Raw genomic sequence first — 15,623 nt, forward strand, 5'->3', positions numbered from 1 at the left:
ATTAGAAAGTATTAAACTAAATGAGAACTAAAATGCAACATATCAAAATTTGTGAGATTCAGTAAAGCAGTGCTTAGATAAACACTTAAACTTTAAAAGCATGAATTAAAAAAGAAGAAATACCTAAAATGATCAATGCAAGGTTCTACTTTAAGAAGCTGGACAAATAAGAGAAAGTAATCTCAAAGTAGAAGTAAAGAAATAATAAAGATAAGGCAGAAATCAATAAAATAGAAAACAGACAATAGAGAGTATTAACAAAGGCAAAAGATGTATCTTTGAAAAGGTCACAGTATTGCCAAACCCCTAACAACACTGATCAGGAGAAATGAGAGAACACATATCAAAATATCAGGAAGGAAAAGGAGGTTATCACAGCAGACTCTACAGTTGTTAAAATGTTAATAATAGAACACTGTAAGCAACTTTATGCCCCCAAAATTGACAAGTTAGATGACGCAGACTCTAATATTACAAGTTACCACAATCGTCCATGAACAAATAGAAAATCTAAATATGCCTCTATTAATAAAAGTGAACTTGTTATGAAAAACTTTTCCAAAAAAGAAAACCCCAGGCATAGATGGTTTTACTGCTGAGTTTTATCAAACATTGAAGGAAGAAATAATACCAAACTTACATAAACATTTTTAGAAAACAGAAAAGGAAAGATCACTGTCCAACAAGTTTTAGGAGGCCAGTATAATATAATACCAAAATTCGGCAAAAAATTTTTAAAAGAGAGACAATTATAGATTTTCTCATGAGATAGTCACAAAAATTCTTAACAATCTAAGAAATCAAATACAGCAATATATGAAGAAAGTAATACATGATGACTAAGTTGGACTCATTTCAAGAATGCGAGGTTGTTTTAACACTTGAAATCACTCAGTGTAATTCAGCATATAAAATGGAAACAGGAGGAAAAAAACAAGATCATATATATAATCATTTATATTCTTATATATTAGCGTCAAAATATTCAAAAATAAAATTTTATATTCCACTTAATGATAAAAGTTACAAAACACCCAGGAATAAATCTAACAAAAGATATTCATGATTTATACACTGAAAATTAGAAAACATTCCTGAGCAAATTCAAAGAAGAACTAAATAACTGAATATATAACATATGCATGGATTGGAACTGGCAATTGTCCCCAAGTAGATCTACAAATTCAGTGCAATCTCAAACAAACTTCCATCAGTCTTTTTTATTGGTAAAAATTGGCAGCTGATTTCTAAAATTCATACGGAATGCAAAGGGCTTAGGAAAGCCAAAATGAGTAAAAACAAAACCTGGAGGAGTTAAAGTCTACCTGATTTTAAGACTTGCTATAAAGCTACAGTTTGAAATTGGCAAAAATAAAGACATAAATCAGTGGAATAGAATAGTCTAGAAATAGACCCATATACATAGATCATCAATTGATTTTTGATGAAGATGTCAAGGCAGTTTGATGGGGAAAGGAGAATCTTTTCAACAAATGATGCTGGGTAAATTTAATGTCTGTGTGGAAAAAATTAACATCAACTCACAGTTCATACTGTACATAAAAATTAACTAAAAATTGAGCATAGCACTACATGTAAAACCTAAAAATATTAAACTTTTACAAAAATAAACAAAACATAGATCTTGGGGTGGGCAAAATTTTATTAGATACTATACAAAAAGCCAAAACATAGAAGAAAAAAATGATAAATTAGATTTCATCAAAATTAAATATATTTGCTCTTCAAAAGACACCCTTAAGAAAACCAGAAAGCTAAACCAGACTGAGATAAAGTATTTGAAACACATGTATTATAAAAAGCACTTGTTTCTAAAATACATAAAGAATACTTCCAACTAAATAATATGACAATTAGCCCAATAAAAATGGGCAAAATATTTGAGCAGACACTTCACAGAAGCTACAGAAGTACATAAAAAGATAAGCAACTTCATTAGTGATGAGGAAAATGCCAAAAAAGATATCTCACTATACATCCATTAGATTGGCTAAAATTAAAAAGAATGAACATATCAAATGGTTGGTGAGGCTGTGGAGAAACTGGAATGCTCATATACTGCTAGTGGGAATGTAAAAGGGTACAACTAGCTTGGAAATTTACTTGGTAATTTCTTAAAAAGATAAGCACATGCCACTCACCATAAAAGGCAGCCATTATACTCCCAGATATTTCCTCAAAAGAAATGAAAATGTGTGTCCAAACAAGAACTACTACTCCAATATTCATAGCAGCTTTATTTGTAAAAGCCCCCAACTGGAAATAGCCCAAATGTCAAGCAACAGGTGAATGGATAAACTAATTACAACATATCTATACAATAAAACACTATTCAGAAGGAAAAGAGAAAGAATTACTGCTACATGCAACAACAAGGATGCACATGAAATTCATGCCTAGTGAAAAACCATTACTTTTCAGTCAAATGAAGTATAAACATGCACTGAAGACCAATCAGTTCTGTTCCTGGATCTGCAGCCCTCAGAAATCAAGTTCATAAAGAGACAAGAAGATTCAGTGCAGCTTTATTTGTGACAACAAGGCATTGGAAATAATCTGGGAGTTCATCACTGGATAAGAGGATAGGTAAAAATGGAAGAAATATGATAGGGAGTACTCCATAGCAGTTTTAGCAGCAACAGTAGAAGGATACTTTTAATGACTTGGATAGATATTATAGTGGACACATTCATTTTCCCCTTCCAGACCATCTCTGCTCTTCGCTATGAGAAGCTGACCTGTATGGTCAACATTAACAGACTCCAATACCTTCTAGTTTACAATACTTTTGGACTAATGGTGGGCTTTGGCACAAGAATAGCAGAAGAGTGGAGAATGAAAACAGGGTATTTATTCCTCTGGCTCCTCTATGCGAGGTCTTCTCCACTGTAGGTTACTACTCTCAAGGCAACTTTTTCTACATGATCTCCAGTTTCAAGTAAACTTCCTCTCCTGTCAGTCGTTGGGGCCTAGGACAGTAGCTCAGCTACCACTAGCCCTAGGTTACTGCATTGTCGCTTGGTTTGCCCCCTTTTCATAACTTTGTAAATCTTTGCAAATAAACCCTCCTTAAATTATCTTGAATTTGAGTAGAGAGGAATTTGGTGATATCTAGTAAAGCTAAAGATGGGCATTTTCCATGACGTAGAGACTCTGCTTCTGGTTATATACCTAGAGAACTGTCACACATATGTGTACCAGGAGAGATCTACAAATATAAAATATAAATACTATATATATATATATATTTACCATATATCATATAAATGTATACCATATATTCATTTATTTTTACTGCATATATTGTGTGTATATATATATATATTACATACATTTATATGATATGTAGTATGTATATATGTATTCTGGAAATATTCTGAACACAGTAGCTATTTTCGGCCATTTTATTTTTCCAAAGGATTCAGACACATTGGAAAAGTCACCACCAGTTAAATAACTTCAATTAAGTAACTCCAGACAATTGGCTCAGAACTTTTCATTTGTTTTTGGTAACAGGAGGTAGAAAATCTATAGGTTCTAAAGTTTGAGTAAGAGTTATTTTGGGAAGAGAACAAAATCTCATGCACTTGTACTTTTAAAACACTTTAGGTGAAATTGTACATCTACCTGAATGGTATAATTCTTCTATATAAAAAACAACAAAACACACTTTATTGTGCTTGATCACATTATAATGCAGCAGTGCTTCATGCAAAGCAGAAATAAATGAATGTAAAATGAAGCTGTTTGCTTAAAATAACTTAGTTCTTGATTTCAGTTGTCTAAGTAAATGAAAACAAGTTGATATCAGTGCAGATGTATGTCATGACTTGGAACGTATATCAATTATCCTACTAAAAAATATTGTCCAGTATTCTCCTGATCTTCTTAATATGACACAGTTTGGTCAATTATCCTTTTACGTGAAGTCTAACGTTATGAGTTTGGGATGGTAAAATGAGCTATACATAATCCTCGGAATTACTATAGCCAGCTAGTGCTGGCTGCCAGTGGTTTGCCAGAAGGTGAGAAAGTTTCTTTAACTTTTGGTTTGACCCACTTTTCCTCATTTCTGGGTAGGTCTCAGAACTCATCTGCAGAGAAAATTATGGGCAATGAACTGCTAATGCTTCCATCTAGTGCTTTGAAGACCCAATTATCTCTATTTAGGCAGTCTGACACATGGAAATGGAGAAAAGAAACCCAGTTGAACTGCATCCTGAATAAACTTCTGCTCTTGTGAACTAGACATACTTTTCAATAGATCTTGTTCTTTTGGGGGAACAAATTGCTAATATCTACACAAACAGCACAGGGGTTGAATAGTTTTTTTTTCAATTCAAATTAAAAAATTGTCATTTATTCATCAACTATCTCAGTTCACCTACCCAAAGGGATAAACATTAAATATTTTAAAAGTAGTGTGCTCAACTATAGCAATATCTAAAAGCTGTTTGGTTCAGGTTACATTCTTATACAGAAAACAATCATTAGTAGAAAATTTATCTAAGGTAAGAAAAATATTTCCCTGGACCATTTTCCAGTCAATAAATACAAGTTGTGAAATCTTGGCACAGTTGAAACTGCGAGGGTTTAGACTCAGGCAATCCCTCAGCAGAATATTCACTCCCCAGTTTAGAACCTGTGTGCCCTTGAGCAGGCTACTTAACCACTCTGAATCTCACTCTACTCACCTCTAAAACAGGAATAATTATCAATATATTTATTGCAGGGTTAATAAAAATTGAAGAAGAGAACACTTGGTATATGGAAACGATTATCCTCCTCTTTTTACATATGAGAACCCAGAGGTACACAGGGTTAGGCACTTTGCCCACAGCTGCACAATTGGCAAGTGAAGAAGCAGGACTTTGAGCATTAGTCTTCTAGCTCTGCAGCTTGCACTCAATGCACACTGCCTCCCAAATGTTTCTTCACCAGCTGTTTGCAGAGAGGAAATAGGGAATTGCTTTGGTGTCAAACTGGTGTGAATCCACTCATTCATTCATACATCCATTCACTCATTGATCAACCATTCATTCAATGCTTATTATGTGTCAAGCTCTGTACAAAATACTGAGAGATAATTCATGGAGGATAATTCAGATAATTCACAGTCCCTACTCTTCATAAGCTCATTGTTTAATGGGAAGATATACCCATAAGCCAAATATTATAATATGGTATGATAAATGCTAATGATACATATATGCCCAAAGTACCATGGACATGTAGAAGAGTAATATCTAAATCTGTCTAAGTGTAGGGGTGGGGTCAAGGAAGGAAATTTGGAGAAAGCAATGCTTAAGGGTGATTTTACATGATAAATAAAGACAACAGCGTGGAAGGGCTTCAGGTAGAAGCTATAACTTGAGGAAAGTCTCTGTTAGGAGAAAGAGTAATAAGACTATGAGGTGGGAAGTAGTACATGAAATAATATGATTGTTTGGAAGAATTACAGGGAGTTCTGTGTGGCTGGAGTCGAGGAGAGTGATTGGAAATGAGAATAGTAAAGAAGGACAGGAAGAAGTTAGGTCGAGAGGAACCTTGTGTACTAAGAAGTTTGTACTATATCTCGGTGCTCTTTTTTTTTTTTTTAATTGGGGTATAGTTGCTTTACATTGTTGTGTCAGTTTCTGCTGTACAACGAAGTGAATCAGCTCTATGTATACATATATCCCCTCCCTCTTGGACCTCCTTCCCACCCCACTCCCCACCCTACCCATCTAGGTCACCACAGAGCACAGAGCTGAGCTCCCTGCGCTATACAGCAGGTTCCAACTCGCTATCTGTTTTACAATCCCAATTAGGAGAGTGTTATTTTCAGATCTTATTCTAGAAAGATCACTCTAGTAGTCTTGGATACAACTTTCCTCTCCTGAAAGGGTAGAGACGCAGGAAAATAGTTCAACAATTTGTTGTGCACATCTGCTGTTTTTGCCCATCCAAATTCTATCTCCCCATCTTTTAGTAATAGTGCCCCCTGCCCTTCCTGTGGGGAATCACCCCCCTATGTTTTAAGTCAGACTGATCCCACAGCCACTGGTGGTATGTCCATAGCCAGGGGGTGGACATACAATTCAGGCTAATCAAAGTGCCCCCATCTTCCTGTCTATAGTGACTGGGTCCTTGTTGTTCTTGTCACCTAAGGCTGGTTAATCGAAACTTATTCCAGCTCATTTCTGCCAATTACTGGGAAAGATGGTCTGCTGGGGTTGATGAACCTACAGAATGTGGCTCTTCAGCCGCCAGGATGTATCATCTGCCATGTGGCAGAGAGCCTTCTGAGAGATGGTGCCATGATAAAATAGTTTAGAGCTTTTAGGACTGATCATGCCTGAAGACAGTATGTCACTGGACTTCTGTACATATGCCAACACATTCCCTGTTTTGTACTTAGGCTATGTTGGGTTTCTTTAAAATACAACCTAAGTAGTCCTATAGAGTATTACTCTAAAACTCTAATAGCTATTAAGAGTAATCCAGTTTGAGACTGCAAAAAAGTATGCCTTTGGAATCATAGACGTCTATTACTTAGAACCTATGTATGCAAATTTGGACAACTTGACTAAACTTTGAGCTTCAGAATCACATATAAATGTAACATCATTATTGTTGCTTGTCCATTAGAAAAAGTAGGTAATATGATTTGATCCAACTATTGGGTTGGCCAAAAAGTTCGTTCGGGTTTTTCTTTTCTGTAATCTGTTATGGAAAAACCTGAACGATCTTTTTGGGTAACCCAATATGCGTCTCTGGCTAAATTCCAGCATTTAAAAATCACAAGTCAGTGACATCTAGTGGTAATATACCCAAATTGCAGTTTCGATATTTTGAGAGGCACAAAAATCTCTTAAAATTTTCTGGAAATGCCACTTAGAGTTTTTCTGTTGTGATACATAAATATTTAAGTTTTCAAGGCATATGAGATTTAAATCACTGAAATCAGACGGAAAATACTTGAAGACAGTAGCTATTAATAAGTCTGGTCCTTAAGATTTGGCTATATACATTCTGAAAGATAAAGGGGACTCAGCTCACTGTTCTACTGGAAGAATGGATACGCACTGAAGACATCAGAACTTTTTTTGAAATGTGTTTCATAGCTTCAACAGTATCTGTGAGTCTAGTTCAAATGGAAATGCAATTTTTAGAAATAATAAATATGAAATAATACAGTTCCCCGCCACCCAGAAAAAAAGCAAGCCACCCATATGAAAAGTTCATGGGTCTATATGTTATTTGAGATTATGGATTAAAATAAACTAACTCATTCTTTTTCCTACCATGTCATGCTTGATGAAATTCCACCAGACAAACCTTGACTTTGGGACCTATAATCTAATGGGATAAATCTGTAGAAAATATTTTTCTATACTTTTTCCTTCCTCTTGACCAGAACAATTTTCAAATGATGCCAAGAGTTGATTTTCAGACTAAAAAAAATTAGGAATATCCAATTGGAAGAAAGAAAAATTATATAATTTCAAATCTGCTTCACAAATGAGTTCAGATATCCACTTACTAAATACAGAAAATAGGCATATATTTATAATATTTTTAATAATGTCACTATAAACCATTTCAAAACTATAGACTAGAAAGCAGACATCTTTAAAAGCTGCAAGATTTAAAGGGCAAAATTTGCATAAACAAATGCGTATTTTCCAGGAAAAAATGTCTTGAATAGAAAAAAAATCAGATATATGCAGATAGTTAAAATAAAGAGCTCATGGTATATGAACAGGTGCTTCTCAATAATTAGGCTTAGTTTTATTTGGGGAGGCTTTTTACTTAAGGCTTCTGCTTAAGAAGCATTTCATAGAATACTAACTTTCAATACCCTAAAAACCTTAGCTCCTCACATTAGTGAGAATTCCACATTTTAGTACAATTTGCATCTCCCCACATTTATACCTTTCCCTAAAACTCATTGGTTTTCACATGCTGTTAATACACTAGCTTCTAGAAGTGATTGTGCACTTCCCATAATATGAACATTTCTCCAATACATTAGATTATGATTATTATTTTCAGTGAAATTTGCTTTGAGATACAGAGATTCAAGTAAAAAGTGGTAATGGATGTTGAGCCTATTCTTTGGCAATGTGTCAGTTCCCTAGAAATCCCAAAGTCAGAGGGATTAAGACTTTTGATACTCTGAACTCCTTCTGAGATGCTGCTTTTATTGATGTGTAGGTAAACACCATGGAAGAAGAGCTGGCATCACCTACACGTGAAGAAGGTCAAGAGGAAATTCCAAACAAGCACATTCATTGGTGCTTGCTATATACCTTACCATTATTACAAATATTAAATTTTCTCTTAACATGGGTGATAACTATATTTCCTAAATGTACTGATATTTAACTTTAATTACATGATTCTTTTAAATATGATTTGGCATTTAAAACTGTTTTAGAAGCACTATTCTCTACTGATTATTTAACTTATACTAAAAAATTTCCATCCTGCCAACGTTATTTCCAACACTCTAAAAATGCTCATCAAAAGCAGAGACAAAGCTATTATGTGTACAGAAAATTTTCTTTCAGAGGAAAGAGGAGTTGACTTAAAGAACAGAATTATGAGCGTTGGATAAGACCAACGCTTACATATTCCCTCTTTTGAGATATTTCTTTTGGATCAAGGTAGAGTTATAGAAAGTAACTCTATTTTAATTACTCTTGTTTGAAAAAAAAAACATTACTAACATTCAAGGTCAACATTTAATAAATCTCCATGAAGAAGATGATAGTAAAAAATTCTAAAACCTTGCCACAGCTGGGAATCTATTTTTCCTTTTCTTCTTCTTTTCTTTTCTGTCAAAATCAAAATAAATTCTAACTTTGATGGGAAAACCGTATGAAACAGGAATGGCAAAAATGGCACCTGTGCCTAATTCTCTTCCTCCATCCCTTGTGGTTGGGGAGACCACAGGTTCCAGTTTGCCAGGGACAGTCCTGGCTCCTGCCTGCTGTCCCTGCAAAATTGATAATCGATCTTCATTTCACTGTCCTTTGAGAGTAGTTTGGACATTAGATAGATGCCCTACTTGTAGTAGACACTGCAAACCAATGTGGCTTCAGATACAGTGCTTCAGGCGGCTACTGCCAATCAGTCATAGCTCAACATTAACTGAAAGTGAAATTAGGTGGATAGGCATCCAAATAAAATTGAGAGTACAGTATGAAAAAAATTGAAATATTTGTCATGTTAAAGTGCTCCCTTCCTCTCCCCCCCTTTGCACTAAACTGTAGAAGAAAGCAAAGTACTAGATATCAGGTAGTTTTATTTTTGGTCTTGATGATCTCTTGGCTTCAATTTTTTAATTTTTGAAATTAAAGTGTTGAATTAGATGAGCTGTGGGATTTGTTCCAACTCCCACTCTGTGACTGTGTCCCTGGTGTCTGATCAGCAAATTGAAAGGCTTCCTTTCTTCCATAATTGGTAAATTTGTTTAAGTGGCAGTAAACTAAAGTGCTATCTCTCTGTTACTATTTTTTTTAAATACTCTTCAGAAAGAATTCTTTCCATCCTTAGGGCCCTGTCCACCCCATTCACACAGATGCCAGGTGACAGTGCAGACATCCCCCCTGAGCACCAAACATTATTAAATATGTCCTCTCTAACTTGGCAAACCCCAAACTGAACAACTATGTTGGCTTCTCAAAGTAATTCCTCCTTCCAGCACACCTGTCTCGGGTAATGGTGTTACCATCTACCTTGTTCCTCAAATACTGGCCTTGGTTTACAAGGGCCCTGAGAGGGTTTGGCTGATGCTCAGTTCTCTCCTCAGATGAAGTCTTCCTGCCTCTCTTCCTGTCTCTGTCTCTTATCAGTCATTCTGCCTTTTCAATTGCTTGTATAATTCTTTGTCTGTCACTCTAGTACCTTCACTCATACTCTTCCCTCTGACTTGAACCCTCTTTCCCCTTTTCTAGCTAACTCATCCTTATCCTTCAGGTGTCACCATACACGCACCTCCTCAAGGAAGTCTAATTCCTTAACCCAAGATGGTCAGCTCCTCCTGCATTACTCTCCCACTGTATCATCTCCACCGTTTAAATATATATATATATATATATTTATTTATTTATTTATTTGGCTGCACCAGGTCTTAGTTGTGGCATGCGGGATCTAGTTTCCTGACCAGGGATTGAACCTGAGCCCCTTGCATTGCGAATGCAGAGTCTTAACCACTGGACCACCAGGGAAGTCCCATCTCCACCCTTTTTTATAAACTTTATTTCACTTGCCATCAATTGTTCACCATTTGCCTCTTTTATCAAACAGGTCAAACTGCTTTATCCCAATGCCTAGCATTTCTACAAATACAAAAATAGGCACTAAAACATTTGTGAACAAATGATTCAGTGGATTTCTGAACATCATTTAACATTTAACTGCTTCATGATAACTGTAAGTATTAAAGGGTTTTTCAAAGTTCCTCTTCATTTGTCAACAGTCTTAGTTGTTCAAGCAAAAGAGGGAATTTCTGGGCAGAGTCGGACTCATGGCACAGCTGAATCCAGGGCTCAGATGCCCGCATCTGGACAGCCTCCCTAGCTCTCAGCCCCTCTCTCCCTCCTTCCATCACCCTATGTTCCCACTCTCCCCAGGGTCTGCTGCATTCTCTAGCAGACTCTCTCAACCAGCTGGAAATGTTGCTCCCCAATCCCCACCCAACCCAAAGTTCAAGCACAGTCCTTATAGCTATGATTTCAGAAAGAGAATGTTGCTCTGGTTTTCCTGAGTCTGTATCAGTCTCATGGAAGAGCCCTGGGGAGCAGGGCTGTGATGGTGAATTTTATGTGTCAACTTGGCTGGGCTAGGGTGCCCAGCTGTTTGGTCAAACAGTAGTCTAGATGTTGCTGTGAAGGTACTTTGTAGATGTAATTAACATTTAAAATTGGTTGACTTTAAGTAAAGCAGATTGTCCTCCATAATGTGGGTGAGCCTCGTCCAATCAGTTGAAGGCACTAAGACAGAAAACTGAGGTTTTCCAGAGATGGAAGGAAGGGATTCTGCCTCAAGACTGTGACATAGAAAACCTGCCTGAGTTTCTAGCCTGCCAGCCTGCCCTATAAATTTCAGACTCAATATTGCAGCATTTACTCTTACCTGAATATCCAAGCTGCTAGTCTGCCCTACAGATTTTGGACTTGCCAGTCCCCATAATCATTAGAGCCAGTTCCTTAAAATAAGTCTATTTCTGTGTATCCTATGGGTTCTGCTTCTCTGGAGAATCTTAAGTGACATCCTGGCTCACCCAGAGGTAGGATGAATAAAGCCTCTAGTTCACAAACCTACCATAATTACATGAAGGGGAATTGGGAAAGTTTCCCAAATTAAAGGAAGCAGGGAGACAAAAAAGTAAAAGACATCTATATATTCCCCAATCTTAAACACTTAGGTATTTTAATTAGGTTATTAATATATCATTCTTTTTCCCCCAGAGAAAAACATATTCTCCAATATTCCTCATCCTCCATTCAGTTTCTTGCATACAAAGTGACATTTCTTACTTACATAGTTGGGGGGAGAGGAAGAAGCAGATTGTAACAATATTACTACCTAGAATATGCAACAAACCATAGTGTTGGGGAAATTCACATTAATCTGATACCAATTTTATCAAGATCTGCACAAATTTTAGCTTTCCTTTAATGAAAAGGCAGAAATAATCAAAGATTTCAGCTTTTGGATGTTTAAATAACCAGACATAGTTTAATCTAAGAGCTTTACACTGGTAGCTGGGGAGGATGAACATTAAGGTATATTATTACAGCAGAAATGTAGAAGCTATGAAAATGATCAAATGATAAATATATTATCTTCTCTCTTGGATTAAGGTTGTTAAAATGTCTTTAGGGGCTTTCCTGGTGGCGCAGTGGTTAAGAATCCACCCGCCAAGGCAGGGGACACGGGTTCGAGCCCTGGTCTGGGAAGATCCCACATGCCGTGGAGCAACTAAGCCCGTGCGCCACAACTACTGAGCCTGAGCTCTAGAGCAAGCAAGCCACAACTACTGAGCCCGCGTGCCACAACTACTGAAGCCCGCATGCCTAGACCCTATGCTCCGCAACAAGAGAAGCCACCGCAGTGAGAAGCCTGCTCATTGCAACGAAGAGTAGCCCCCGCTCGCCACAACTAGAGAAAGCCCATGAGCAGTAATGAAGACCCAACATGCCGTGGAGCAACTAAGCCCGTGCGCCACAACTACTGAGCCTGAGCTCTAGAGCAAGCAAGCCACAACTACTGAGCCCGCGTGCCACAACTACTGAAGCCCGCATGCCTAGACCCTATGCTCCGCAACAAGAGAAGCCACCGCAGTGAGAAGCCTGCTCATTGCAACGAAGAGTAGCCCCCGCTCGCCACAACTAGAGAAAGCCCATGAGCAGTAATGAAGACCCAACGCAGCCAAAAATAAATAAAATAAATAAATTTAAAAAAAAATGATTTGAGCATTTCACTATACATAAATTATATCTCCATTAAAAAAAGTTTTTAAAAAGTCTTTGGAATTGAAGAACAAAACCTTAAGGGCAACATATGTAGCAGGGTCAAACTGATATAAGAAATGCTTTATTTTCCTTTGGAGAGATTCAGAAGAAAATAATTTGGTCAAATATGAAACTACAGGATAATTTTTGTCTAAAAAATTGATCTGAAAATTAAAGCAAAACCAAACTATGCTGTGCCTTTATTGTTAAGAATTATACTATCTCGACCTAAAAATCTTGTATTAGCGGTGACTTTGACTTAAGTGTTCCGTATACATCTCCTTGTTTTGCTCTTCTTTTGATGTATTGTCAGAATAGCAAGCCTTGAGTGTTTTAATAAGATAGGAAAATGGTCTATCAGTTCATTGGGCATAACTACAAAATGATAAATTAGAACTAGACATGAAAAAGCATTTAATTTCTTAAAAATAGAAAAGGATACAATTTGGAATAAGTTATGCGCTAAGGATATGCTTAGAATTTCTACCGTCATTCATAGAAAATAAACTACATTGTTTCAGGGCGATTTAAAGGTATACAATCAGCCATATATTTTACGCAAAACATTAAAAGTTTTCAAACCACTCAAATTACTCTTCGGAACATCCAAACTGATCATTTCATACTTACAGCTATTTTCTTTGTGAGTGCAATACTACAATCACATATAGAGCCTTAGTACACATTGATTGTACATGTGCAGAGGAAACACATAATAATTTTTTAAATGCTATGAAAATATCTCCAAAAATGGCAGAATAAATGCATATTATAATTGCAAAGGCCTAAGTATTGAGCTGTGCACTGTGCAAAGTCATACAGCACGGATCTTCTTGTCAAAACAAAACAAAACAAAAATTATTTTTAAGAAAGAGTTTTGGTATTTTGATATGCATGTACACATTGAAATACACATATCATATGACATTAATGAAATATGTTGTGTGTTTTCTTTAGCACTCCCAACAGAACCAATATATCTAATAGATGTTCGTCTCTGAGCAATCACCTTGGAAGGAACTCTACATGTATTAGCTCTGCCATTGTGCAAAATATTTTTGGACAGATTTGCTTTCAGAGACTTGAACCTGTTCTTTTAAATATCCTCAGTGGAGGCACACTTCACCCATCAGGGATGGATTCAAGGCAAAAGTTATTTGACTTGAAATCTGATGAGTAAAATGTGTGACAAATGTGGGTAATCAAATCTGTTGTAAAAATTATAAAGAAACTACAAAGTAATCAAACTCCTCCTTTTACATGACTCTGAATGAGATTCTGGAGCAGACACTCTAAAGACTTATTGAGCAAAGGCAGCTCCACAGGATTGAAATATGTTGTTGTTGTTTTGATTTCTTTCCACCTCATTTTAATTAAAAAAAAAAGTGTAAGTGCCCAACCTAGGCTTTGATGAAGTGTATTGGGTTGCAACTAAAGAACCTAAGTCTGTTTTCCCACCAAGAACAATAGGCATCTTAGGGAAGATCACTGCACTCAACTTCTTAAAGACAATCAGGGTTGAAAGGAACTCTAAAAGCCATTATCACACAAAATTATGAATCTCCTTTACAATATCTCTGCCCCCAAATCACCCTGCCTATCTGAGATCAGCTATAGTGACCAGGAACTTGTCACCTCCCCAAACAAGTCATTACCTCTTTGGACAGCTCTTATCACTAGCATAAATTAAGTCCCTCCTCTTCATGACAGTCCTTTAGCTATTACAGGCCAGATGTCATATCTCTCCTGGTCTATTCTATTCCAGGTTAAATTGTTCATATTATATATCTATGAATTGTATATTAGTATATATATGCACTTGATTAAATATTAGTAAGCTTATAATATTCACCAAGCCTACATCCTAATCATGAAAGATACTGAAACAAGTAAGATAGATGTAGTGCAGATATCAAGAATTCTAGTTGGGGAGAAAGAATGAGCAAATAAAACAAATTCAGCTCATGATAAATCTTTTGAATAAAATAAACAAGGTGACAAGATTACGCTAGTCAAGGTGACTAGAGTAACTGAGGGAAACTTCCTAGTTCTTCCTAGTAACTGCCTAGTTCTTCCTAGTACCTTCCTAGTTCTGAGACCATGAACAAGTTAACTTCTTGCCTTAGTTTCCTTGTCTGTAAAACAGGGTTAATGAAGTATCCAAATGCTTCAATAAATGCTAGCTGCTGTTTTCATCACCTGTCTCCCAGGTAGCGAGGTTCCATAATCCTAAAATCTCAGTACTCTTCACACCCAGCAATTTCTTTACATGCCTGGTGTGATTACTTTAGTTCAGGTCCTGCTCATCTGTATCGTCTCTTTTCAGTGTTTGAGGCCTACCCTGGGTGGAGGAAGAAGGCCTTCCTTACAGAGAGGACATCAGAGGAGTAAGACAGAAGGAGAACGGAAGGAAGCTTTTCTGTCCAGGGCTTCCCAGATGGTAACTGACCACTAGAGCCATAAAAATGCAGATTCTGGTTCAGAAGGTCTGAGGTGGGCCCAAGATTCTGCATTTGCAACAGCACCTAGTGATGCCAGTGCTGTGCCCCACACAGGATCTAGAAAGTTCAGTAGTCCTACATGCCCTGACTGATTGCTGCTAAGCTGCCTCCCCTCTTGGTTTCTGGTTGTTACCAAAGCCTCCTTCATACCAGTACCCCCCTCTTCATACTGCCTAATACTGCCACTAATTTTCAATAATTAACACTGGGCTGTGACAGCCACACAACTGGGAAACACTCAGCACACAAGAAGGAATATCTTTAGAGACTTACTCAGGTTTGCCCATCTTTCAGGGCTGGCGTGCAGCAGAGATAACCCTGGTACTTGTTCACCCCATGGGATAATCACTCTTGGAATTAAACAGTTATTTACATTTAACAACCGATGAGATTTAAACCTACTTTCTTTGGTTTGGGAATTATAAATGTACATACTAGTTATCAGTCAAATAATGTATTTAGATATTAAATAATAAAACAGGGATATTGCCAAAAATTCTATTTTCTTTTAATATTTTATCAAGATCTGATGGATTTTAGTAATAATCCCAAATATCTGAAACAAAACAAATTTTTTTTTTTTTTTTTTTTTTTT

At 36.6% G+C, this 15,623-nt stretch overlaps 1 protein-coding gene and 1 non-coding gene across 5 annotated transcripts in view; both read right to left on the bottom strand.

Moving 5' to 3' along the window:
• The window catches only part of PACRG (parkin coregulated), a 527,628-nt gene that overhangs the window by 349,298 nt on the left and 162,707 nt on the right, over positions 1–15,623 (bottom strand). The window lies entirely within an intron of this gene.
• On the bottom strand, positions 10,166–10,238 carry TRNAA-CGC (transfer RNA alanine (anticodon CGC)). Its single transcript has one exon. It is a non-coding gene; the product is annotated as a tRNA-Ala (tRNA).

This window comes from Physeter macrocephalus, chromosome 10, assembly GCF_002837175.3.
Source record: "Physeter macrocephalus isolate SW-GA chromosome 10, ASM283717v5, whole genome shotgun sequence".
In the NCBI taxonomy this organism is placed as follows: Eukaryota; Metazoa; Chordata; class Mammalia; order Artiodactyla; family Physeteridae; genus Physeter; species Physeter macrocephalus.